Below are 25,184 nucleotides of genomic sequence, written 5' to 3' on the forward strand. Positions count from 1 at the left end.
GTTGAAAGCATGCATTTGTCGTTATAGACCAGTGCATTATTCAGAATTTCTCAGGAAAGGGAAAAAAGTGTATTTTGGGATAAATAATTCATTCTAAATTGTAGAAGTCCTGGTCATTTAAATAATTTATATATAAATTTACATTTAAAGAACGTGTACACTTATTTGCTCTATATTGGTCTGTAACGGATTTTAAAAACTTGTATATGTTAAAATTGTCTTTGTAGCTAGGCTTTGGCACCCTTGGAGAACGTATTAGTCTTAAGGAGCCAGAGAAAGGAAGAATGCCTATTCCATTATGACCCTTTTTGGCCATAACAAATAGGCTTATTTGTAGAATTTTGTAGCTTTGATTCTGTTTCAGAGTCTTGGTGGTATTTTCTCATATTGTGTGTCCAGTTTTTTTTTTTTGTCGTATTTGCGTATGTAGGTGTTTGAAGTGTCACTTCTATTTATCGTCTTGAGGACTCTGATTATCTGACAAATTCCAAATGTTGCAGTTTTGACTGACCTGTAGACTTTTAGGATAGCTGATTTGTTACATATGCTCAGCATTTTATTAAGCTCATTTCCAAATGTTCTGAATCTGAAACTTAAAAGTTAGGGCTGTGTTCAGAAGGAACATTCCAGGTCATTGTTTTGCAGTTTGTGTGGTAGACGCACTCTGGCTAAGTTTATTTGTAGAGGACAGTGCATCTTTGATGACTTCTTTTTGTAGTCTTTGGGTGGGGGCTGGGGCAGCAGGAAAGGGGTAGGTTTCTGTGGGTTCGATGTTAATATGTGGGTTATCTGCCTAGTATGAGTGTAGCTTTCAGCAAGTATTGTATAATTTCTCTGGCGTTATTATTAGCAAGTGTTCATTTCTCACAAGATTTGCTTATGATTGTAGTCTAGCCTTTTAACAACTAGCCTAATTTTAGAAAGGAAAAAACCTTTGCTGCCTCAGTGCTTGATTTAATGGTCATGTCTGCAAGCTGAATCTCGTTAGTATTCTATTAAAATATACTAGTCATTTTGAGAACGTCACTGTGATGTGTTCAATCTTGTATTTCTATTACATTAAAAAATGGGAGCTTCTGGGGCGGAAGTCATTTTTACCTCCGAATTATAGTCTCATACAGAACATCTTGATTTAAAACAATGTAAAACTGTTAATTTATGCTTATACAGATAAGCCTAAAAATGACCAGATGCCATCTTTCAAAAATAAATTAATCCCTGAAACATAAATACTTAAGACTGCCACTATATTCCTCTTGAATTGCTAGTTGGCACAGACTTAGCCCTGTCAACAATGTCAAACCAAATAGCATTTTACTTTTGGCTGTTTTTTGATATACAAGATTATATCAAACTATTTGGAGATGAGTACTTAAAACCTCTTATTCAGTTTATCAGGTTTGTACACACTGCTTTCCCTTTTTGATAAAATACATTGCCTATAAATGTATAAATAGTTGAAAGCTTCTAAAAGATAGCTTTTTAATATCCTGTCTTACTGGAACACCAAGTGCCTGGGGAAGTTATCTGATTTTTTTTGGACAGTTATTTTATCCTGGTAGAAAAGGACTTAAAATTCCCAATCCCCCACCCCATATTAGGTGTTTATATACTCACTAAGCGTGTTTTGTACTGAAACGATTGGTGTACTTAGATTCTTACATTAAATGGAATTTGGAAAATATTTTAAAATTTATTATGTAAATAGCAGCCAGTGTTTATGCATTTAGCTTTAAGCTTTGATTTCTTTTTATCAACATGGAGTATCTTTGATACATTTGCAGAATTTCTGTTACCCATTTATGACTAAACTAAGCTTTGTCTAGTATGTGAGTTTGTAACAAGATAATTAAAATCTAAAGAACAGCAATTTAGACTTTTCTGATGTTTTAGGATGGGTGGATTGCTTAAGATAAGCGTTTCCACCAGATGTGGTGGCTCATACCTGTATCTCAGCACTTTGGGAAATGGAGGATCAATAGAGCTCAGGACAAAAAATTTAAAAGTTACCTGGGTGTGTTGGTACATGCCTGTAGTCCCAGCTTCTCCAGAGGCTGAGGTAGGAGGATTGCTGGAACCTGGGAAGTTGAGGCTGCAGTGAGCCATGATAGTTGGGGCCACTGTACTGCAGCCTGAGTGACAGAGTGAGACCCTGTGTCAAAAAAAAATTTCATAGTTGTTTTTATTTTCTAGTGAATTAATGCATTATAGCAAGAAAGCATTAACAGAAGTAGTATGCGAAACTGTTTATGGATCAAAATTGGTGACCCCCCAGGCTATTTATTTTTCTTTTCAAAAAACAATTGTTTTGACGCTTGTTTTTAGCTTTAGAGAGGTTTTAGAATTGTAAGTGTAGGTTTTTACAATGGAGGAGGTTGTAGGAAAAATTTGAACAATTTTACTTCTTAGTCTATTAAATTTACCTGTAAACATCTGATGTATGAAGTTAGGAAAGATGCCAAGACATACTAAATTGATGTGAAGAGGGAAACTATATATGTATATAACTAAAATAATTAATCCCGAAATGAATTGTTTCTGGCCACTTCAAAAAATTGTTTTTATGTTGCAAAGATTACTTTCACCTGAAAATGGGACATTTTCTGGAGCAACACTTTTCTGAAGGTAACGTAGTTCCTGACATCATGCTAAATATATAGTATGCTCTGAATAAACAGGAACATATGGTGTGTTTCAATCATGAATATAAACATTTCATGCATTTCAGTCATGGATTTAAATGTATTTGATGGGTTTGAGTTGCAATTACTATCCTTTTTGATGGTCAAGTTGTCTCCCATTTGGCCAGTGGTAGCCTTTTCCAGTTGGCTCCAGAGTCCTTTTGACATGACTTTAGTAGTCTTTGATAATATCCTTATTCTCTGGTATAAGAATATGTTCCAGGCTCATTTCCTGCCCCAGATGTGAATTAGACATTTCTCAAGAAGACCTGCCTTTTAGTGGGAAATGGTGTTTCAAGACTACAATCCTGATGGTAGAGATGTTTATTATTACTCAGCTAGATAAAATACTAGGACTTGTATTTCAGAATCAGGAATACAGCGTTTAAAAACGATTTTTTGTTGTTGTTACTGTTTAGGTAAAATATATGATTTGCTGGCCAGGTGCAGTGATTCATGCCTGTAGTCTCAGAACTTTGAGAGGCCAAGGCAGGTGGCCCAGGGTCACTTGAGCCCAGGAGTTCAAGACCAGCCTGGGCAACACGGTGAAACCCGTCTCTACAAAAAATTAGCCAAATGTGGTGGCATGCGCCTGTAGTCCCAGCTACTCCCAGCTACTTGGGAGGAGGAGGTAGGAGGATCACCTGAGCCTGGGAGGTTGAGGCTGCAGTGAGCCATGATTGTGCCACTGCACTTCAGTCTGGGCAACACAGTAAGACCCTGTCTCAAACACACACATGCACACTCACACACTTATAGAATTCACCATCTTTACCATTTTTGTTTTCTTTTGTTTTTTGAGATGGAGTCTCACTCTATCGCCACACTGGAGTGTAGTGGCACGATCTCAGCTCACTTCAACCCCCGCCTCCCGAGTTCAAGCAATTCTCGTGCCTCAACCTTCCGAGTAGCTGGGACTACAGGCACGCCCAGCTAATTTTTGTGTTCTTAGTAGAGACAGGGTTTCACCATGTTGGCCAGGATGGTCTCGATCTCTTGACCACGTGATCCACCCCCTCGGCCTCCCAAAGTGTTGGTATTATAGGTGTGAGCCACCATGCCCAGCCCCATCTTTACCATTTTAAGTGTACAGTTCGGTGGTAGTAAATACATGTATATTCTTTTTTCCTCCTTTTATCTCTCCTATTCCTTGCTCACTCTCTAGTAATCACCAGTCTTTAGACTCTTATCTTCCTGAGATCCACTGTTTTAGCTCCCTCATAAGTGAAAATGTGATGTTTGTCTTTCTGTGCTTGACTTAACTTCAGTTAACATAGTGGCCTACAGTTGTATCCATGATGCTGCAAATGACAGGATCTAATTCTTTTTTATTGCTAAATAATATACCATATTTTCTTACCTGTTGATGGGAACTCAGGTTGGTTCGTTTTTTTAAAAAAATGTATTTTTGAGGCAAGGTTTTGCTGTCACCCAGGCTTTAGTGCAGCAACTCAGTCATAGCTCACTGCAACCTCAAACTGTTAGGCTCAAGGGATCCTCTTGCATCAGCTTCCTGAATAGCTAGGACTTACAGATAGGGTACATGCCACCATGCCTGGCTAATTTGTAATTTCTTTGTAGAGACAAAGTCTTGCCATGTTGCCTAGGCTGATCTCCAACTCCTGGCCTCAAGCAATCCTCCCAGAGTGCTAAGATTACAATGCATGAGCCATTGCACTGAACTGGTTTCATGTTTTGGCTGTTGTGAATAGTGCTGCGGTAAACATGGGAGTGCGTAGCGCCTTTTCTTTTTTTTTCTTTTTTTTTTTTTTTTGTGACGGAGTCTCGCTCTGTCACCCAGGCTAGAGTGCAGTGGCACAATCTTGGCTCACTGCAACCTCCGCCTCCTGGGTTCAAGCGATTTTCCTGCCTCAGCCTCCTGAGTAGCTGGGATTACAGGCATGCGCCACCATGCCTGGCTAATTTTTTTGTATTTTTAGTAGAGATGGGGTTTCACTGTGTTAGCCAGGATGGTCTCGATCTCCTGACCTCATGACCGTCCACCTTAACCTCCCAAAGTGCTAGGATTACAGGTGTGAACCACTTCGCCCAGCCCAGAGTTTTTAATTAACTTTTTGCATACCAAAAATCCTTGTTCTCTCAAGAACGCAGGCAGGGGATGGTAGAATCATGATGTCTTGTAATTACTGACTGTAACCAACATTACACATCAGAAAGTCTAAAATAATAATACAAATATTACTGCCACGAATATAATTACTAGGAATGTTAAAGTTTTTTTTTTTTTTTTTTTACATATTCTTTATTTCTATCCCCCATTTAAAAGTTTTTCTGTCTACATTGTCTGAGCATATTGCTGTTATATAACTTTACCTTTTGTTTTTTTTTGAGACAGAGTCTCACTGTATTGCCCAGGCTGGAGTACAGTGGTGCGATTACAGCTCACTGCAACCTCTGCCTCCTGGGTTCAAGCGATTCTTGTGCCTCAGCCTCCCGAGTAGCTGGGGTTTACTGGCACATGCCACCATCGCCTGGCTAATTTTTGTGTTTTTAGTAGAGACGGGGTTTTGCCATGTTGACCAGGCTATTCTGGAACTCCTGGCGTCAAGTGATCCCCGCCCCCAGGTGCTGGGATTATGGGCATAGCCACTGCCCCGCCCCCCCGACTTTCTCTTTTAACTGTCAATCTTAGTTTTACAATAGGTATATATCTCATGCATACAATCAGTCCTTATGTCATTGTATTGTCTGTGTCTCTAGTCAGTTTGGTTGTCTGAATGAAGCTTATTCTCTAATAGATTATTGAAAAGGGGCTAATTGAAACAATATTTCTGGAGTTCTTTTTTTTTTTTTTTTTTTTTTTTTTTTGGAGACAGAGGCTTGCTCTGTTTCCTAGACTGGAGTGCAGTGGCGCAATCTCAACTCACTGCAACCTCCACCTCCTGGGTTCAGGTGGTTTTTCTGCCACAGCCTCTTGAGTAGCTGGGATTACAGTTGCATGCCACCACGCACGGCTAATTTTTTTGTATTTTCGGTTGAGACGGGGTTTCGCCATGTTGGCTGGGCTGGTCTCGAACTACTGACCTCAGGTGATGTGCCTGCCTTGGCCTCCCAAAGTACTGGGATTACAGGCGTGAACCACTGCACCTGGCCTAACGTTTGTATTTTTAGTAGAGATGGGGGTTTCATCATGTTGGCCAGGTTGGCCTCGATCTTCTGACTTGAAGTGATCTGCCCGTCTCGGCCTCCCAAAGTGCTGGGATTACAGGCATGAGCCACCGCTCCTGGCCGGGAGTTCTTACATATATGTCTTGTATGTTGTCTGTGCCTTTTATTCTTTTTTTTTTCTTTTTCTTTTTTTTTTTTTCTTTTTTGTGGAGCACGGGGTCTCGCTCTATTGCCCAGGCAGGTCTCAAAACCCCTGAGCTCAAGCTGTCCTCCCACCTCTGCCTCCCTAAGAGCTGGAATAACAGGCGTGAGCCATCGTGGCTGGCCTGTGCCCTTTAATCTTTAATGTCACTTTGGCTGGAAATAAAATCTTTGGTTCACATTTTCTATCCTTGAGTATCTTAAGTTTGTTAATTCTGTTGTTTCCCCCAATAAAACTGTTAAAATCTATTTATTTTTGAGACAGAGTCTTGCTCTTTTGTCCTGGTTGGAGTGCAGAATCATGGTTCACTGTAAACTGTCTCCCACCTCAGCCTTCCGAGTAGCTGGGACTACAGGCACATGCCACCACGCCTGGCTAATTTTTGTGTTTTCTGTAGAGATGGGGTTTCACCATGCTTTTAGGCTGGTCTCCTGAGCTTGAACTCCCCAGCTGAAGTGATCTGCCCACTTTGTTGGCCTTTTAAAGTACAGGGATTACAGAGGTGTCACCATGCCTGGCCAGCTGTTAACATCTGATATTTTTTTTTACCTTATTTAACTGCCCACTCTTTTTGCCTACCTTCCTAAATGATTTATTTTCTTTAAAATACAGTGTGGTTTTGTGTGTGTGTGTTTGTGTTTTTTTTTGAGTTGAGTCTCGCTCTGTTGCCCAAACTGGAGTGCAGTGGCGCTATCTCGGCTCACTGCATCCTCCGCCTCCCGGGTTCAAGCCATTCTCCAGCCTCAGCCTCCTGAGTAGCTGGGATTACAGGTGTCCACCACTATACCTGGCTAATTTTTGTGTTTTTAGTAGAGACGGGGTTTCACCATATTGGCCAGGCTGGTCTCGAACTCTTGACCTAGTGATCTCCCCACCTTGGCGTCCCAAAGTGTTGGGATTACAGGCGTGAGCCACTGCGCCAGGCCAAAATACAGTGATGTTTCTAGACTAGATCTTCAAAAACATTTTGAAAATCAATGTTGAATATTTTGGAGTCATTGTACTCAGGTATATGTTGTGGTCTTTTTTTTTTTTAATCCTCTTATCTACACACTGGTGGTGTAGTCTTTCAATATGAATTTTTAAATTTTTTAAAAATTAAGGTATTTCAAGAAAGTGATTGAATTGTTGTCTTTGGTTTTTTTGTTGGGGAGGGGAGGGAGACTATTGCTGCATCTTTGCATATCTTCAGTACTTGTCATTTTGTCTTGAATTCTTTTTAAAAAAGAAGAATCCTTTTTAAAAAAAGCATTGTTATTGGCTGCGTGCAGTGGCTCACACTTGTAATCTCAGCGCTTTGGGAGGCTGAGACCAGTGAATCACCTGAGGTCGGGAGTTCAAGACCAGCGTGACCAACATGGAGAAACCCCATCCCTACCAAAAATACAAAATTAGCTGGGTGTGGTGCTTGCTTGTAATCCCAGCTACTCGGGAGAATCGCTTGATCTTGGGAGGCGGAGGTTGCAGTGAGCTGAGATCTTGCCATTGCACTCCAGCCTGGGCAACAAGAGCGAAACTCCGTTTCAAAAAAGAAAAAAAAGCAGTGTTATTGAGATATAATTGACGTACAATACACTGTATTTATTCAAAATGTACAGGTTGCTAAATTTTAATATCTACCCTCAGGAAACCATCAGCAACAATCAAGATTGTGAACATGTTCATTCATTACTCCCAGAAGTTTCCTCATGTCCCATTGTAATTTTCCCTCCCTGTGTGTGCTTCCTTCCCTCCAAGCAACTTTTTGTCAATGTAGATTAGTTTGTGAGTTCTAGAATTTTATGTAAATGGAACCATACAGTATGTATTCTTTGGCTGCTTCTATTCAACATAGTTTGCATTTCTTTTTATTTCTGAGTAGATGCATCGTATGAATATGCTACAATTTTTTTTTTCTTTTTGAGATGGAGTCTCGCCCTGTTGCCCAGGCTGGAATGCAGTGGCGTGATCTCGGCTCACTGCACCCTCCGCCTCCAGGTTCAAGCTGTTCTTCTGCCTCAGCCTCCCGGGTAGCTGGGAACACAGGCGCACGCCACCACGCCTAGCTAGTTTTTGTATTTTTAGTAGAGACGGGGTTTCACCACATGGGCCATGCTGACTCCTGACCTCGTAATCCACCTGCCTCGGCCTCCCAAAGTGCTGGGATTATAGGCGTGAGCCGCCACACTCAGCCCAGAGTAGCTTTTCTAACTACATGGAGCACTCTCATTGCTTTTTAAGAACATGGCAGTTTGCATTCTGAAATTCCAGGCTGGTGTTTGCCACTCCTGCTTTTTTTTTGAACCTTGTCTTCATTTCTCTTGGCCCTTTCTCATTGTGGGGCCTACCTCTAGATTGGAGCACTGTTGGGTCACTTTCAAGAGCTCAAGTAAGCAAGACCTGCTTCATCTTTTCAAACTCACGACAGTCTATTCACTCACTGCTAGAGTTGGCAGAATCCATCTCAGTATCAGCTGCTGTTCTCAAATTGGCGTGCAGTGATTTCTAGTGAATACCTGTTGGCTATTTTATGATTGTCCTGTTCCTATGCCTTTGAGATACACCTTGACTTCTCTGTGTCACAGATCCCAGTAATGTTCAGGTCATGTGACTGTCAGTTTTTCCTCATCCACTTACTTTTTGGGGTCTGTGGAAATACTGTGTCAGTTTTGTTGTAAATATGGTCCACTGGTTTTTGGTTCTGCTCTCTAGTTTGGTCGGCCATAAGGTTTTTTTTTTTTTTTTTTTTTTTTTGAGACGGAGTCTCGCTCTGTCGCCCAGGCTGGAGTGCACTGGCCGGATCTCAGCTCACTGCAAGCTCCGCCTCCCGGGTTTACGCCATTCTCCTGCCTCAGCCTCCCGAGTAGCTGGGACTACAGGCGCCCGCCACCTCGCCCGGCTAAGTTTTTGTATTTTTTTTAGTAGAGACGGGGTTTCACCGTGTCAGCCAGGATGGTCTCGATCTCCTGACCTCGTGATCCGCCCATCTCGGCCTCCCAAAGTGCTGGGATTACAGGCTTGAGCCACCGCGCCCGGCCGGCCATAAGGTTTTAGAGAGATGAAAAACTGTAGCGCCACTACCATCTTCTTAGAATTCTGCTTTTTAGGAAGACTTTTACATCCCTGTTAAGTCACTTCCATCATTTATAAAATGGGATAATAATAGTATCTTGAAGTGTGGGCAGGCAATACATAGGAAGCTCAGCACAGTGCTTGGTACGCAGAGTAAATGCTCGATAGATAATACTCGTTGTTAGGTTGTTGATAATGCATATTTTGATGCTGCTTTTTTCCCCTCTCTCTACAGTTTGAAATTCCTTGTGTTCAGGTATTTTGACATAACAGTAAGAAAATGAAAGGTTGTTTAAAAGTAGTTAACAACAACTAAGACCCGCATTATTATAAAGAAGTTCTCCTTAAGTCCATGAGGCTGCTAGATCCTTTTGTGGGGTTTCTTTTTTCTTTCTTTCTTTTTTTATTTTTTTTGGTGAGACAGTCTCACTCTGTCACCCAGGCTGGAGTGCAGTGGTATCTCGGCTCATTTGAACCTCTGGCTCCCGAGTTCAAACGATTTTCCTGCCTCAGCCTCCTGAGTAGCTGGAACTACAGGTGCGCACCACCACACACAGTTAATTTTTACATTTTTAGTGGAGTTGGGGTTTCACCATGTTGACCAGGCTGGTCTCAAACTCCTGACCTCAAGTGATCCACCCGCCTTGGCCTCCTGAAGTGCTGGGATAACAGGTGTGAGCCACTGCACCCGGCCTCTGTGGGATTTCTTTAGAGGGAATTTTGTGGTGTTTTGTCTAACATAATATTTCTTGAACACTTTGAAAATTGTTTCTAAAATGTCAGCCAAATACTACCTTCATGAATTTTTCCACATTCTTGTAACATCTGTACATTTACTTCTTTAATGCTTTTCTTCAGGTCAGCTGAGTTTTTTTTCCCTCAAATTTGTTTTTAAGTGGAAAGAAAATTACAGATAAAGGTCAAACCCTCAGCCACCGTCCCCTGCGCCCCTCCCCCATAACCACTGTGTTAATTTTTTACCCTTAATGTTGTTGTGGGAAATAAGATCTGAAGCCATTGGCTTAGTGTAGTAGTTATGTTTTCTGAGTCACTTTACAATCTATAAATACTAAAATTACTAAAATATGAATTGTCTGTGTGTCACGTAAAGTCCTCTCATGTGCTATCATCACAATGGTTCTCAGAGGAAGCACAATATATTTTCAGTAAAAGTTGAATGGATGCCCTTTTGCTTCTAAATATTCCAATGAGTGAAGTTATTAAGCTTTGAACATGAATAAAATTATAGTTTCTTTTTCATCACATCGTGTAAACCTGAATGGTACACTGGAAGTTAAGCACGCCAACTTTCTGAGTAGAGTTAATTTTTCTTATCTTCATTCTTTTGGGTGCCCAAATAAACTCATGTTTTCCATGGTCAGTTTAGTTTTTACTAGTTGTTGGCTACTTTCCTAATTGCATGTGAGTTAGCGTGTGGTGATGGTGGAGTAATGTCATGTCTTGGAGAGAGCATTGCTTGAGTTCCAAACTTAGCTTTGCTACTTCTTGATGAGACTTTGGACAAATTATTTGTGAGCTTGTTTCCTCACTTAAAAAAATGGGGTTTGTACCTTTAGTTGTTTCAACTGTTGAGAGGACTTAAATAATGAAGTACATAGCTCTAGATATGAAAACTTGGGGGAGAGTAAAAATTATCTGTATGCTGGGCATAACTAGAATGAATATGGCTCAAGAAACAAGTCTAAAGTACTTAATCTTGTGGAGTGAACTGTGATTGGACAGTCAGGAGAGCACAAAACAGATTTAGGTTTGAATTCTGAATTTTATCATGTAGCTACTATATGACCAAGGCTGACTTCTCTCCCTTAATTTCCAGGTGTGTAAATATAGGTAATAAAGTAGGTCTAGTTAAAGTGTTGTTATGGGGATTAAATGAGTTTATATGGTGCTTAATGCAGCGACAGGCACATAGTGAGTGTCCCGTAAGTGGGAGTTACTGTAACTAATTATTCTACTTTTAATGATTTTCATCACTTAAATTACTATTGGTCACAGTTTCCTCAGATACTAAATGAGAGGCTTGTAATAGATAATCTCCAAGGTTCCTTCCAGCTTGAAAGCTTAGAGGAATCTCTGTGCTGCAGCACTACTTGGGGGTGGTATTGTAGCAGTAGCGATTAGGAGTGGGGAATGGGGCATGGTGATAGTGCTTAGTGTTAAAGTGTCTGATAATAATGCGAGATGTTAACTGTTAGGGAGTAATTAATAATTAGTGAATGGTTTGGAGACATTAAAAAGTTGAGAAGCAGTTGTCTATATTGCATGAGAAACAGCAGTCACCGCTACTACTAAACTCCTTATAGTCATAAAGAGGTTCTGAAAATACCTATGTTAGTGTTACCTTTGTGCACATGTGTATCTATATCTACAGATCCACTTTGTGTCTGCCAGTGAATGTATGGGTTCATAATGTTTATGGACTATTACTCTATATGACATTACTGGACACCTGTCAAAAACTTCATGTTGCTTCAAAACATCATTAGTAAGCTTCAGATCTCATTAGTAAGAAGATAAGGAATTTATAGTCCACAGAACACCATGCTTTCTCTCTGCTTGTAGACTGAAGGTCTTTTCCCTTTTTGATGTAGAAGTTTATTATTCAGGATCCATGGCAAAAAACTGAATCACTGACTAAAACGTTAACAGTGTAGATAATTGAGGAGAGTGTTTGCTGTTTAATTACTTGTGCCTATGAAAAACATTGTATGTTGAGAAATGTATTTTAGATCTTCATTTTCGCCAGCTCTCTGATGTGTTCGGTTGCCTGTCTTCTTTCTGGTTTCACCCAGTAGCAGTCCTATTGATGTGTCAGGCTGCCCAGGTTTTGCATTGCTTGTAATACATGTGTGTAGAATCTACTTGTAACCACTTGTACATTCCATCCCTGTCAGATACCTTGGGTAACCTGTTACCTGAATATTAAATATTTTTGAGAATTCACACCATTGACTATAAAGTGAATAATAGCTAATTTAAGTCTCACATTAGTAATAATATAAAATAATAGTAATAATGCCCTTAGTGGTTTTTAAAAAAAATGTGGCATACATGTGGTGGGGAAGAAGGGCTTTTTTGTTATCACTTACCACTTAATGCAAAAAAATAAAAAACTTTTTTGTTTTGCTTTGTTGTTTTTTTTTTGAGACAAGGTCTTGCTCTGTCATCCAGACTGGAGTACAGTGATGCAATCATGGCCCACTGCAGCCTCGACCTCCTGGGCTTAAATGATCCTCCTGCCTCAGCCCCTGCCCCCAGTAGCTGGGACCAGAGGCATGCGCCACCATGCCCTTCTAGAAACATAAAAAGCTTTATTGAGAGGCTCTGTAGAGTGGAGAGCCATTTGGAGCTGTATGTGTCATACTATCTCTCTTGTCTGTATGCTTATAATCTGTTTGACCGTTGCTTAGAAGACAGTCATGGTTAAAACTCTACTTTCATTATAATTTACTTGTGTGTCTCTGTCTCTCTCTCTTTTTTTTTTTTTTAAAGACAGAGTCTCATTCTGTCCCCCAGGCTGGCGTGCAGTGGCACAATCTCAGCTCACTGCAGCCTCTGCCCGCCAGTTTCGAGCGATTCTCTTGCCTCAGCCTCCTAAGTAGCTGGGATTACAGGTGCCCGCCACCATACCTGGCTAATTTTTGTATTTTTAGTAGAGACGGGGTTTCACCATGTTGGCCAGGCTGGTCTTGAACTCAGGTGCCTCGGCCTCCCAAAGTGCTGGGATTACAAGCGTGAGCTACCGTGCCCAGCCTTTCTTTTATTCCTAAATGCAAATATTTAATGAACATTTATTTTGTGTCAGACATTATCAAATATTTCATATACATAACCTGATTTAGTCTTTACAACTACTATCTGAAGTAGGTCTTTTCTCTTTTTTAAGAATGAGGCTGTTGAGTCTTAGAAGGCTTAAATAATTTGTGCAAGGTTATACGGCTGATGAGTAATGGAACTGGCTTTAAATCCTCTTGTAATTTGCATTTTATTAATACATACTACTTGCCCCTTTTTCAGTTGTCTAACATCCTCCTCCTCTACTGTAACAGTGCCAGCATCTTTTCAAAACCACTGTTAGAATTCGGAACTTTTAGGCCAGGCACAGTGGCTCACGTCTGTAATCGCAGCACTTTGGGAGGCCGAGGTGGGTGGATCATTTGAGGTCAGGAGTTCAAGACTAGCCTGGCCAACGTGGTGAAACCCTGCCTCTACTGAAAATAGAAAAAATTAGCTGGGCATGGTGGCAGGTGCCTGTAGTCCCAGCTACTCAGGAGGCTGAGGCAGGAGTATTGCTGGAACCCGGGAGGCAGAGGTTGCAGTGAGCTGAGATGGCACCACTGCACTCCAGCTTGGGCAAAAGGGTGAGACTCTGTCCCAGAAAAAAAAAAAAAAAAAGAATTTGGAGCTTTTTGCTTTTGGTAGGACTCTTTTTTTTTTTTTTTTGAGACAGAGTCTCGCTCTGTCGCCCAGGCTAAAGTGCAGTGGCGTGATCTCAGCTCACTAAAAGCTCCGCCTCCTGGGTTCATGCCATTCTCCTGCCTCAGCCTTCCGAGTAGCTGAGACTACAGGCGCCTGCCACCACGCCTGGCTAATTTTTTTAATATTTTTAGTAGAGACGGTGTTTTACCGAGTTAGCCAGGATGGTCTCGATCTCCTGACCTTGTGATCCGCCCGCCTTGGCCTCCCAAAGTGCTGGGATTACAGGCGTGAGCCACCGCGCCCGGCTGGTAGGACTCTTATAATCGTTATTTCTGTAATTTCTGAGATTTTCAAGTGGCTTACCTAAGCTTGACCTCATGTACTGTGGGAGATTTTGGGGCAATTATGAGAAGGTTGAGTGTGGAAGGGTCAGTAAGATAGATGACTGATGTACCCTTAACATTTGTAATTTTGACTGTTTTCCAGTCACCTCAAGGAAGAAAAAACTTTTAAGTAATTGTAATTTTGTAGAGACATAAGTTTGAAATATACAGGTGATGAGACTGATAGATGTATTTTAGCTTGAAGTGACTCTCAGCTTTCTAGTTAATATATGCATCTTGGATTTGTTATTCTCATTTAAGTAAAAATCTTACCACATCAATATTGCGAAGTAGTTCTGATATTCCCATTTGTAGGTGATGAAACTGGAGAAAAATATATGCTGTAGAAGTATTTGAAATTTAAGGAAAGTGCAAGGTCTTAAAGAACATTTGTAATTTTTGCAATTTTGTGTATATCTGGGAGGAAGGGGGAGGGTGAGATAGCTTTCTGTCAACTAATAGCAAAGTACGGTTGTCTCATCTGTGGGGGATTGGTTCCAGGACCTCCTTTGGACATAAAATCTGTGGATGATCAGTGCCTGATGTAAAATGGCATAATATTTGCATGTAACCTTTGCACATCCTTGGTGCATCTCTAGATTAATTATAATGCCTAATACAATGTAAATGATATGTAAATAGTTTTTATACCTTGTTGTTTAGGAAGTAATGATGAGAAATGTCTCCACATTTCAGTACAATTTTTCTCAAATATTTTCAATCTGAAGTTGGTTGGATTTGTGAATGTGGAACTTGTAGATAGAGAGGGCACACTATATTTCTATTTAAAATTGTGCAACTAAAGGGAATTTGGTATTTTTATCAAATATCAAAGGGATTTTGTTTTATTAGGGATACTGTTGTCTATGGTGACTTCCAGGGTGGCTTTTGAGGTGGTGGCCATTTTTGTCTCAGAGTGATTTGTTAACTGGAGACTGGTCCACCTTTTCTAGGGCTTTTGCATACTACGGTGTTTCTTGCTGTAAGGAGCAATCTTAAATGTAGGTAGAATGTAGGCTTGTTTTTTGTTTGTTTGTTTTTTAACCACCCTTACCAGTGAATGCTAGTGAATTTGAGATTTTCACGTTTGTAGGGTCTAGTCGTGTTTCTTTTCCTCTTGTGTAGGTATTGATACTTCTCTAGTCTTGCCCTGCTTGTTCATATTGGAGAGTTTTTGGGGATGATACCTTGTTAAGTTGTCATCCAGTTTTCTTGTAAATATTGTGTGTGGTCTTTGGTTTTGTTATGTTGCTTTTGGTAGGATATGGCTAAAATCAGTGCCATAGCCAGCATGTGGTTACTTAAAAATTATTTCTGACAAAATATTAGATGGTTAGATGAACAGGTAAGATTTTAAAAGTAGTTTTAAAAACTTGGATTTAAAATATGGAGAATATCTTGATACATGCTTTTTCTATTTACATCTTCACTTTGGTTAAAGAGGAATTCGGTGAGAATAACTGCATTTTGAGTGTAATGGATCACACGAATTAAGTAATTCTTGTGCCTATAAATGTGGAAAACCCACGTGTAAAGAGGATTGAAATTAATACTGCTTTAGATGTTTCTGTCTCATTTTACAAAAATACAAGAAAAAAGAAAAATGAAACTATACTGTTTCTTATATATTCTTAATAGAATTTTCTGTACACATAAGTGTATGTGTGTTAATCCTCTTGTTAAAAATGGCATGAAACTTCTGCAGTTTACCTTTTGTTATTTTCTTTATTTAGATACCTTTTTTCTTTTTCTTTTCTTTTTGTTTTTTTGAGACAGAGTCTTGCTCTGTTGCCTAGGCGGGAGTGCAGTGGCACAACCTCAGCTCACTGCAACCTCCACCTCCCGGTTTCAGGCAGTTTTTTTGCCTCAGCCTCCTGAGTAGCTGGGATTACAGGCACGTGCCACCATGCCCAGCTAATTTTTTTGTTTTTTTAGTAGAGACAGGGTTTTGCCATGTTGGCCAGGCTGGTCTCGAACTCTTGATCACAAGTGATCTACCTGCCTCAGCCTCCCAAAATGCTGGGATTACAGGCGTGAACCAGTGCACCCAGGCTTGCATTTAGATACCTTACCAAAACACAAAAATTTACCTCATTGTCTTCATGGGCTGCATAATATTTTATTGTTTTGGGTGTTCTTTATTTAATCTGTCTTATTTGATGGTTTTTTGGGCTGTTTACAATTACCAACCAATTCAAACAGTGCTTAAGTTAACATCCTGGCACAGATGTAAGAATGGGATTTATGGGTTCATGATTATGTACATTACTGTGTTTGACAGATAGTGCTAGCTGGCCTTCCAAAAAACTTGTTCAGTATGTGCTTCTGCTAACTAGCAGTGTATGAAAGTTATCTCTATATCCACGTCAGCACCAAGCGTTACTCAACTTTTAAAATTATTTTTATTTTTATATATATTTTTGAGACAGGGTCTCACTCTGGCCCAGCCTGGAGTACAGTGGCATGATCATAGCTTACTGCAACCTCAAACTCCCAGGCTCAAGTGGTTCTCCCACCTGAGCTTCCCCAGTAGCTAGGACCACAGGTATGTACCACCACACTCAGCTAACTTATTAATTTTTTGTAGAGGTGGGGTCTTGCTATGTTGCCCAGGCTGGTCTCAATTGAGAATTGCAGAACTCAAGCAATTCTCCCACCTTGGCCTCCCAAAGTGCTGGGATTACAGGTGTGAGCCATTGTGCAGAGCCCATTATTAGGCTTTTAAATCTGATAATCTAGTACGTGAAAAATGCTTTATTTAATTTGCATTGTTTTATTTTGTGCTAACTTCTGATTCCTCATTGATACTGTTCTTCCTTTTTTAGATTTTTTGGCTAGATTAAAAAATTGGCTAGATTTAAAAAATTGCCTGTATCATTTCTTTCATTGGAGATTTGAAAGTGATAATATTCTAAATCTAGCATAACTTTGTTATGTATTAGTTGGAATCCTTGTTTATTTATTTATTCATTCATTTATTTATTTATTTATTTTAATGAGATGGGGTCTTGCCGTGTTGCCCAGGCTGGCCTCGAAACCTTGGCCTCAGGTGATCCACCTGCCTCAGCCTCCCAAACTGCTAGAATTACAGATGTAAGCCGCCCCACCCAGCTGTAACTTTTTTTCCGCAAAATATACTCCTGGCCTGTTTATTAATAAACATGCCAAAGCAAGCCATTTAGGATATAGGAAGAAAATAAATACTGAGAGCACTCTGAGATCTCAGAAATGTCATAAAGTTCTATAAAACAGAAGGAATGAAAATAGTACCCACAAGATTTAAGATTGCCCTCTGGTATCTTTTTTTGAGACAGAGTCTCTCTCTGTTGCCCAGGCTGGAGTGCAGTGACTTGATCTCAGCTAACTGCAACCTCTGCTTCCCTGATTCAAGCAGTTCTCCTGCCTCAGACTTCCGAGTAGCTGGGATTAGAGGTGTGCGCCACCATGCCCAGCTAATTTTTGTATTTTTAGTAGAGAGAGGGTTTCGCCATGTTGGCCATGGTGGTCTTAAACTCCTGGCCTCAAGTGATTTGCCTGCGTTGGCCTCCCAAAGTGGGGATTACAGGCGTGAGCCACCCCACTCAGCCTACTGTCTTTTTTTTTTTTTTTTGAGAGTCTCGCTCTGTCACCCAGGCTGGAGTGCAGTGGCACGATCTCAGCTCACTGCAACCTCTGCCTCCCGGGTTCAAGCAATTCATGTGCCTCAATCTCCCAAGTAGCTGGCGCTACAGGCGTGTGCCACCATGCTCAGCTTTTTTTTTTTTTTTTTTTTTGAGGTGGAGTCTCGCTCTGTCGCCCAGGCTGGAGTGCAGTGGTGCAATCTCAACTCACTGCAAATGCCGCCTCCTGGGATCACACCATTCTCCTGCCTCAGCCTCCCGAGTAGCTGGGACTACAGGCACCAGCCACCACGCCCGGCTAATTTTTTTATATTTTTAGTAGAGACGGGGTTTCACTGTGTTAGCCAGGATGGTCTCGATCTCCTGACCTCGTGATCCACCTGCCTTGGCCTCCCAAAGTGCTGGGATTACAGGCGTGAACCACCGCACCTGGCCTTTTTTTTTTTTTTTTTTTTTGAGTAGAGACAGGGTTTCACCATGTTAGCCAGGCTGGTCTCAAACACCTGACCTCAAGTGATCCGCCTGCCTCGGCCTCCCAAAGTGCTGGGAATACAGGCGTGAGCTGCCGTGCCTGGCGTCTACTATCTTAAAAATAGTTTTAAATGACATATTTTAATCTAAATATAAATAAAATATTTAATTTGACCTATGCTGTCTAATTAAGCTAATAATAACCCTTGACAATAAATCAGATCTGATTTTTCCCCCCCCCACAGTTTCCTTTAATTCTATCATATTCTTGTTCACTTTTTTTTTTCAATGCCTTATAGCAGTGGTTCTAAACCAGGGCTGACAATGTCTAGAGATCTTTTTGGTTGTTACAGTTTGGGGGCATACTGCCAGCCTCTAGTGGGGTAGGGGGCAGGGGCAGGGATGCCGCCGAACATCCTGTGTTGCTCAGGATACTCCCCAGCAATGAAGGATTGGCCCCAAATGTCAGTAGTGTCAGGGTTGAGAGACTAGGATGTCTGAAATTTAAAAAAAATGTTAAGACCACCAGTTAAGGTCTTTAACCAAGTCTTTTAGTTTTACCTATCAGAATTCTATTTGAGACACTAAGTATAATTTTTATAAATAAATAATATGAATGTCCTAGATGTTTTTGTGTTTAATTAAATATAGGGTCTGTTAACTGGCTTCATTGGTTCATTGTTTTGTTTTCCTTTTTTTTTTTTTTTTTAAGATACAGAGTTTCACTCTGTTGCCCAGGCTGGAGTACAGTGGTGCACTGAAACCTCCACCTCCCAGGTTCAAGAGATTTTTTCATGCTTCAGCCACCCGAGTAGCTGGGATTACAGGTGTGTGTCACCACACCTAGCTAATTTTTGTATTTTTAGTACAGATAGGGTTTTGTCATGTTGCCCTGGCTGGTCTTGAACTCCTGAGCTCAAGTGATCTGCTTGCCTTGGCCTCCCAGTGCTGGGATTAATAGAGAATGGGGTCTGGCCTGTGTTGTTGAGGTTGGTCCCGAACTCTTGGGCACAAGCTGTTTACCCACCTCAGCCTCACAAAATGCTGGGATTACAGATAGCAGCCACTGTGCCCAGCCAGGTCATTCTTTATACCTGTGGGGAGAGAGCCTTTAATTCCTCACTTTCTTGATGGGTTAGTAACCTCATGGCTTCATTAACCACAGGTAACCATAGAGGTAACTATGAGGAAACTAACCTAACCTTTAGTTTCCCATAAACTCTGCCTATTGTTAGCCTGGCAGCTGTGTGTGTTTTACAGACCAGGTCAAAGGCCACTGCTGATACACCAACCAGTCTTCAGTGACAGCAGTGCTGACCACTTCCCCCACCCCCATTTAGCACCCAAAGGAGCTAGCTACCCTAGGCACTGGTGGTTACCCTGCATGCTGCCCTTGAAAGGGAATAGTTAGATACATTGAGTCTAGAAAGAGTGAGATAAAGTGAGATTGGTTATTTCTGTCATCTTGCAGAATTAAGTGTATGTTAAAGTGAAGACTCTGTTCTTTATATATGCATCATATATATGCATTTTGGAAACTTGACAAAGTTGGAAGAACTTTGGAAGAAGCTGGAAGTATAAGGTGGAGAAGTCTCCTAAATCCATACCAGCGTTGTTTTTGTTTGTTTGGTTGGTTTTTTTTGTTTTTTTTTTTTTTAGATGGAGTCTTGCTCTGTCACCCAGGCTGGAGTGCAGTGGCGCAATCTTGGCTTACTGTAACCTCCGCCTTCTGGGTTCTAGCAGTTCTCCCTGCCTCACCCTTGTGTAGCTGGGATTACAGGTGACCACCACCACACCCGACTATTTTTGTATTTTTAGTAGAGACAAGGTTTCACTGTGTTGGCCAGGCTCATACCAGCATGTTTTAATGCAACTATTAACAGTATTTTGTTAATGTATGGTAGAGGTGGTAAACTGGCTGGGACACTGGGCGTGCAGATACAGACTAGGATGGTTTTGGGGAAACTAGGAGGTATGGTCACTCTATTTTGTTTCCTTTGATGTCTCCTTTGTACATCATTGCTAGTTAATATCTTTCTTATATTTTTATCCTATCTTTCTTATACTTTTAGCCAGGCAGATACAGTTGACTCTTAAGCAACACAGGTTTCAACTGTGGGGGTCACCTTAAACGTAGATTGAAAGTACAGTATTTGTAGGATGTGTGAAACCCGCCTACACAATGGACTGCTGTTTTTGTATTCGTGGGTTCTACAGGGTTGACAGCAGGATTTAAGTATGTGCAGATTTTGGTATACACAACGAGTCTTGGAACCAGTTCCTGAAGTATACCAAGGGATGACTGTGCTGTTGTAGTGTTTATTTTATTTTATTATTTATCTGAAACACGGTCTTGCTCTGTTGCCCAGGCCGGAGTGCAGTGGTGTGTCCACGGCTCATGGCAGCCTTAACCTCCCGGGCTCAAGCAGTTCTCCCATCCCGGCCTCCCATGTAGTGTCTTGGTCTTTAAAATTTTTTTTTCACCTGGGTTCTTTTTACCTTTCCAGTCTTCTCTTGCCACCATTCGTAACTTTTCCACATTACTTGAAGTTCACTGAATATGCAGTGCTTTATTGTGCTGGTGTTAAATTCTCATAGCACCTTGTTGTTAATTGCCTCATATGTTCTTCCTTATGGATACCTTCAACTTGTCTTTTAAGACTGTTCAGATGGCTCCATTCAAATATATATTATTTACTGAAAAGTTTTCTTGGATCTCCTTTTCTCAATCGAAACTGCCATATTTCTGACATGTATCAGTTGCATTTTCTGTTACAGCTGTTTGCTGACTAATCAGTTTCTACTTGTGGTTCTGTAATTTTGAGGGGGCGAACTTCCCTTACTCAGAGTGTGTCACACAGTAGGAGCTGGGTTAGATAAATGAATAGAGGTTTGTACCATATAATGACATTTTAGTCGTCGATGAACCACTTATATGATTGTGGTCCTATAATACTATAATACTGGATTTTTACTGTACTTTTTCTATTTTACATATGTTCAGATGTGTGAATACTTACCATCACAGGTTTATGGCCTAGGAGCAGTAAGCTATATACCATATAGCCTAGGTGTATCGTAGGCTATACCATGTGGATTTGTATAAGTGCACTCTGTGATGTTCATACATTGGAATCACCTGATGACACATTTCTCAGAACATACCCCTGTCATTAAAAGATACATCACTGTAGATGAAAAATAAAACCCTGTCTTCATCTCCAAAGGAACTATTATTTCTTTTTTGCGGGAGAGGGGACAGAGTCTCACTCTGTTGCCCAGGCTGGAGTGCAGTGGTGTGATCTTGGCTCACTGCAACCTCCCCCTCCTGGATTCAAGCGATTCTCCTGCCTCAGCCCCCCTAGTAGCTGGGATTATAGGCGTGTGCCACCACACCCGGCTAATTTTTGTATTTTTAGTAGAGACGGAGTTTTGCCATGTTGGCTAGGCTGGTCTCAAACTCCTGACCTCAGATGATCCGCTCCCCTTGACTTCCCAAAGTGCTGGGATTACAGATGTGAGCCACCATGCCCGGCCCCTAGGAGCTATTGTTTCTAACTCTAGAAAATAATAGAAATTATTATTGGGATTGGAGTCATGAGTGTGAGTGGGTGAAAGGGTATTCTGAGTGAAGTAAACTTGCTTTCTCTCTTCTCTCCCAATTTCCATATGTCCAGATTCTGTCTGTTCTTGGTCCACTTGGCTCTTGTCTAAGAGCTTCCCAGATTTTCCTAGAATGTAATAGCCTTGCCATTTAAAAATTTGTCATATTTTCCACTCGATATTAGGGGTATTTGGTTATAAATATTATTTTGCCAAGGTGTAGGCTTCTTCTACAGGGCATAATTTGGTGGTTTTATCATTATTTCCTTCTGCATCATACGTCACTATTCCTTCAAAATACAGATTTACTGTTTCAGCTTGGGATGCTATAACAAAATACCATTGACTGGGTGACTTAATAGAAATGTATTTCCTCACGGTTTTGGAGGCTGGCAGTCTAAAATAAGTGTGCCAGCATAGTCAGGTTATGTGGTAAAGCTTTCTTCCTGGCCCTGCTTTTTTGTTTTGTTTGTTTTTGAGACAGGGTCTTATTCCATCACCCAGGTTGGAGTGTAGTGGTGGGACCATAGCTCACTGTAGCCTCTATGTCCTAGGCTCAAGCAGTCCTGTCCTCAGCCTCCTGAGTAGCTGAGACTACAGGCACACGTCCCCACACCTGGCTTATATTTTTAAAAAATTATTTTGGCCGGGTATGGTGCGTGGCTTATGCCTGTAATCCCAACACTTTGGGAGGCCGAGTCAGGCAGATTGCTTGAACCCAGAGTTTTGAGACCAGCCTGGGCAACATAACGTGCTGAAACCCTGTCACTACACAGAAATGCAAAAATTAGCTGAGTGTGGTGGTATGTGCCTGAAGTCTCAGCTACTCAGGAGGCTGAGGTGGGAGGATCACTTGAGCCTGGGAGGTCAGGGATGCAGTGAGCCAAGATGGCACCACTACACTCCAGCCTGGGCCACAGAGTGAGACCCTGTCTTTTTTTTTTTTTTTTTTTTTTTTTTGAGACGGAGTCTCGCTCTGTCACCCAGGCTGGAGTGCAGTGGCCGGATCTCAGCTCATTGCAAGCTCCACCTCCCAGGTTCACGCCATTCTCCTGCCTCAGCCTCCCAAGTGGCTGGGACTACAGGCGCCTGCCACCTCGCCTAGCTAGTTTTTTGTATTTTTTAGTAGAGACAGGGTTTCACCGTGTTAGCCAGGATGGTCTTGATCTCCTGACCTCGTGATCCGCCCGTCTCGGCCTCCCAAAGTGCTGGGATTACAGGCTTGAGCCACCGCGCCCGGCCAACCCTGTCTCTTTAAAAAAAAAAAAAAAAAAAGGAAAGAAAAGAAAAGTGAAAATACTTTTTTATAGAGACAGGGTGTTGCTGTGTTGCCCAGGCTGGTCTTGAGCTCTTGTGCTGAAAACAGTCCTCCCACTTTGGCCTCCTAAAGTGGCCAGTTATTACAGGTGTGAGCTACCATGCCTGGTGTTTCTGGCATAATTGATGTGTCCTCACTTGGTGGAGAGAGTGTAAGTTCTCAGGTCTCTTATAAGGGTGCTAATCTGATTATGAGGGCTCCTCCAAAAGGCCTGGGCTCCAAATACTATCATATTAGGGGTTAGGGTTTCAACACATGAATTTTAGTGGTGTAGGGAGGGTGGGTAAGGGCACACATTCAGTATATAACACTTGTCAAAGATTTGTGCATTAGTCTTATCTTGCTTCATGTTTACTGGTTAAATTCAGGTATGGGTTGCTTTATTCTGATATGTTTTTGAAAATTTTGTTAACTAAGTTGTGCGTAGTAAATGTTTTAAGTGAACTCATATAGCTTACTTGAAAAGAGTGGGAAGGAGAAGGGGCTGGGTTTCATTTTATTTCATTAAACTTTTTTTTTTTTTTTTTTTTTTTTTGGGAACAGGATCTTACTGTTTCACCCAGGCTGGGGTGCAGTGGCAAGATCACTCCTCACTGTAGCCTCAATTTCCCTGGCTCAGGTGATCCTCCCACGTCAGCCTTCTGAGTAACTGGGACTACAGATTTGCACCACCATGCCTGGCTAATTTTTATATATTTTTTTGTGGAGATGGGGTTTTGCCCTTTTGCCCAGGCTGGTCTCAAATACCTGGGCTCAAGCCTTCCTCCTGCCTCTGCCTGCAAAGTGCTAGGGTTGCAAGCATAAGCCATCATGCCCAGCCTGGAATTTATTAAATGTATACCGAGCAACAAGTTAGATACTTTCAACATAAATTAGGAAAAAAATATTGGTGTGAATTTTCTCAAAGAGAAAACTCTGTTTATCACAGTATTTGTGTAATTCCTGATTTTGTATTGTTTGCGCACATTCCTTCTCATGTTTATTAAGGTATCACTTAAGTCAACAAATATTTATTGAGTATATATTCTGTTCCAGGTACTGCACTAGGTACTGAGGATGCTGTGGTGAGCAAACCACAGTATCTGGTAGTAATTTTAAAAGTTATTTTAACAGTAAAGTATTATGTTTGTATATATATGTGTATATATATATTTTGAGACAGTCTCACTCTGTTTTTCAGGTTGGAGTGCAGTGGCGCAATCTTGGCTCACTGCAGCCTCCACTTCCCAGGTTCAAGTGATTCTCTTCTCCTGCCTCAGCTTCCCAAGTAGCTGGGTCTAAAGGCATCTGTCACCATGCCCGGCTAATTTTTGTATTTTTGGTGGGGATGGAGTTTCACCATGTTGGCCAGGCTGGTCTTGAACTCCTGACCTTAGGCTATCCACCTGCCTCGGCCTCCCAAAGTGCTGGGATTACAGGCATGAGCCACTGCGCCCGGCCTGTTTCTTTTAGTATTTTGTTTATTGCTTTTATCGGCATTGGCCTGTACCAAATACATTAACTTCATTTTAAAAATTAGCCTTGGAAGAAATCTTTTATAAATGGTAGCCTTTTAAGAGAGTAGTTTCTTTCAACTGATTTTTAAATAAGCTTAGGTTAGGGGCCTAAGACTGATGAGGTATAGAAGGTCAACAAACAATTATAACTTTTGTTATGCATTGGAAAGTTTTGATTGTGAGGTGAAAGTTACAGTGTCAAGTGATAGTAGCCTTATAATGTGTGAAGTGCTTAGTTCACAATGTGAGAGAGCTTGGTTAGATTAGATGGGAGTAAAATTGAAATTTAAATTTTCGCCTTCAGAATTTTTTCTGCTATATATGTAAACTCCAAAGATTTTGACATAATTACAAACTTTAGTAAAATGAAGTTTAATCCTATAGTATCTTTGCTACCAATTTTAAGAACTTCAATAAATATTTATCATCATCATGTTTTTCTCCGCATTTTAATATCTCTGAAATTGGAAAGCCTTTGAAACATCAACAGTGACCTAGAATTGCAGCTTGCAGCATTTCTTTCTTTTTTAAAACAATGCAGTCTTACAGTTGATGCTGACTTAGATTTAAAGGATGCAATATTAATAACTCTTGGAAGGCTTAGGATAGTGGATAGTCAGTACAAGCAACTTGGAAGAGACATTCACTCTTGAAGGAAAGACTTATGAGTATTCCGTGTAAGTAGGCTGATTTAAATAATGATGTGTTTCAAGTAAGAAAAAGTTTTAAGAAACATCTTAGTATGTTGCTTTTATATTTAGTTGGTATTGTTTGCTCAGAAGTTCAGGTC

General features: G+C 40.9%; 1 protein-coding gene and 1 long non-coding RNA gene across 7 annotated transcripts in view; both read left to right on the forward strand.

Moving 5' to 3' along the window:
• The window catches only part of LOC105479590 (protein phosphatase 4 regulatory subunit 2), a 73,982-nt gene that overhangs the window by 1,362 nt on the left and 47,436 nt on the right, over nt 1-25,184 (forward strand). The window lies entirely within an intron of this gene.
• Nucleotides 3-24,145, forward strand: LOC139362000 (uncharacterized). Its single transcript, XR_011620188.1, has 3 exons — nt 3-8,719; nt 9,039-16,431; nt 24,079-24,145. It is a non-coding gene; the product is annotated as an uncharacterized lncRNA (long non-coding RNA).

The sequence above is a fragment of the Macaca nemestrina genome, chromosome 2 (genome assembly GCF_043159975.1).
Source record: "Macaca nemestrina isolate mMacNem1 chromosome 2, mMacNem.hap1, whole genome shotgun sequence".
Taxonomy (NCBI): domain Eukaryota; kingdom Metazoa; phylum Chordata; class Mammalia; order Primates; family Cercopithecidae; genus Macaca; species Macaca nemestrina.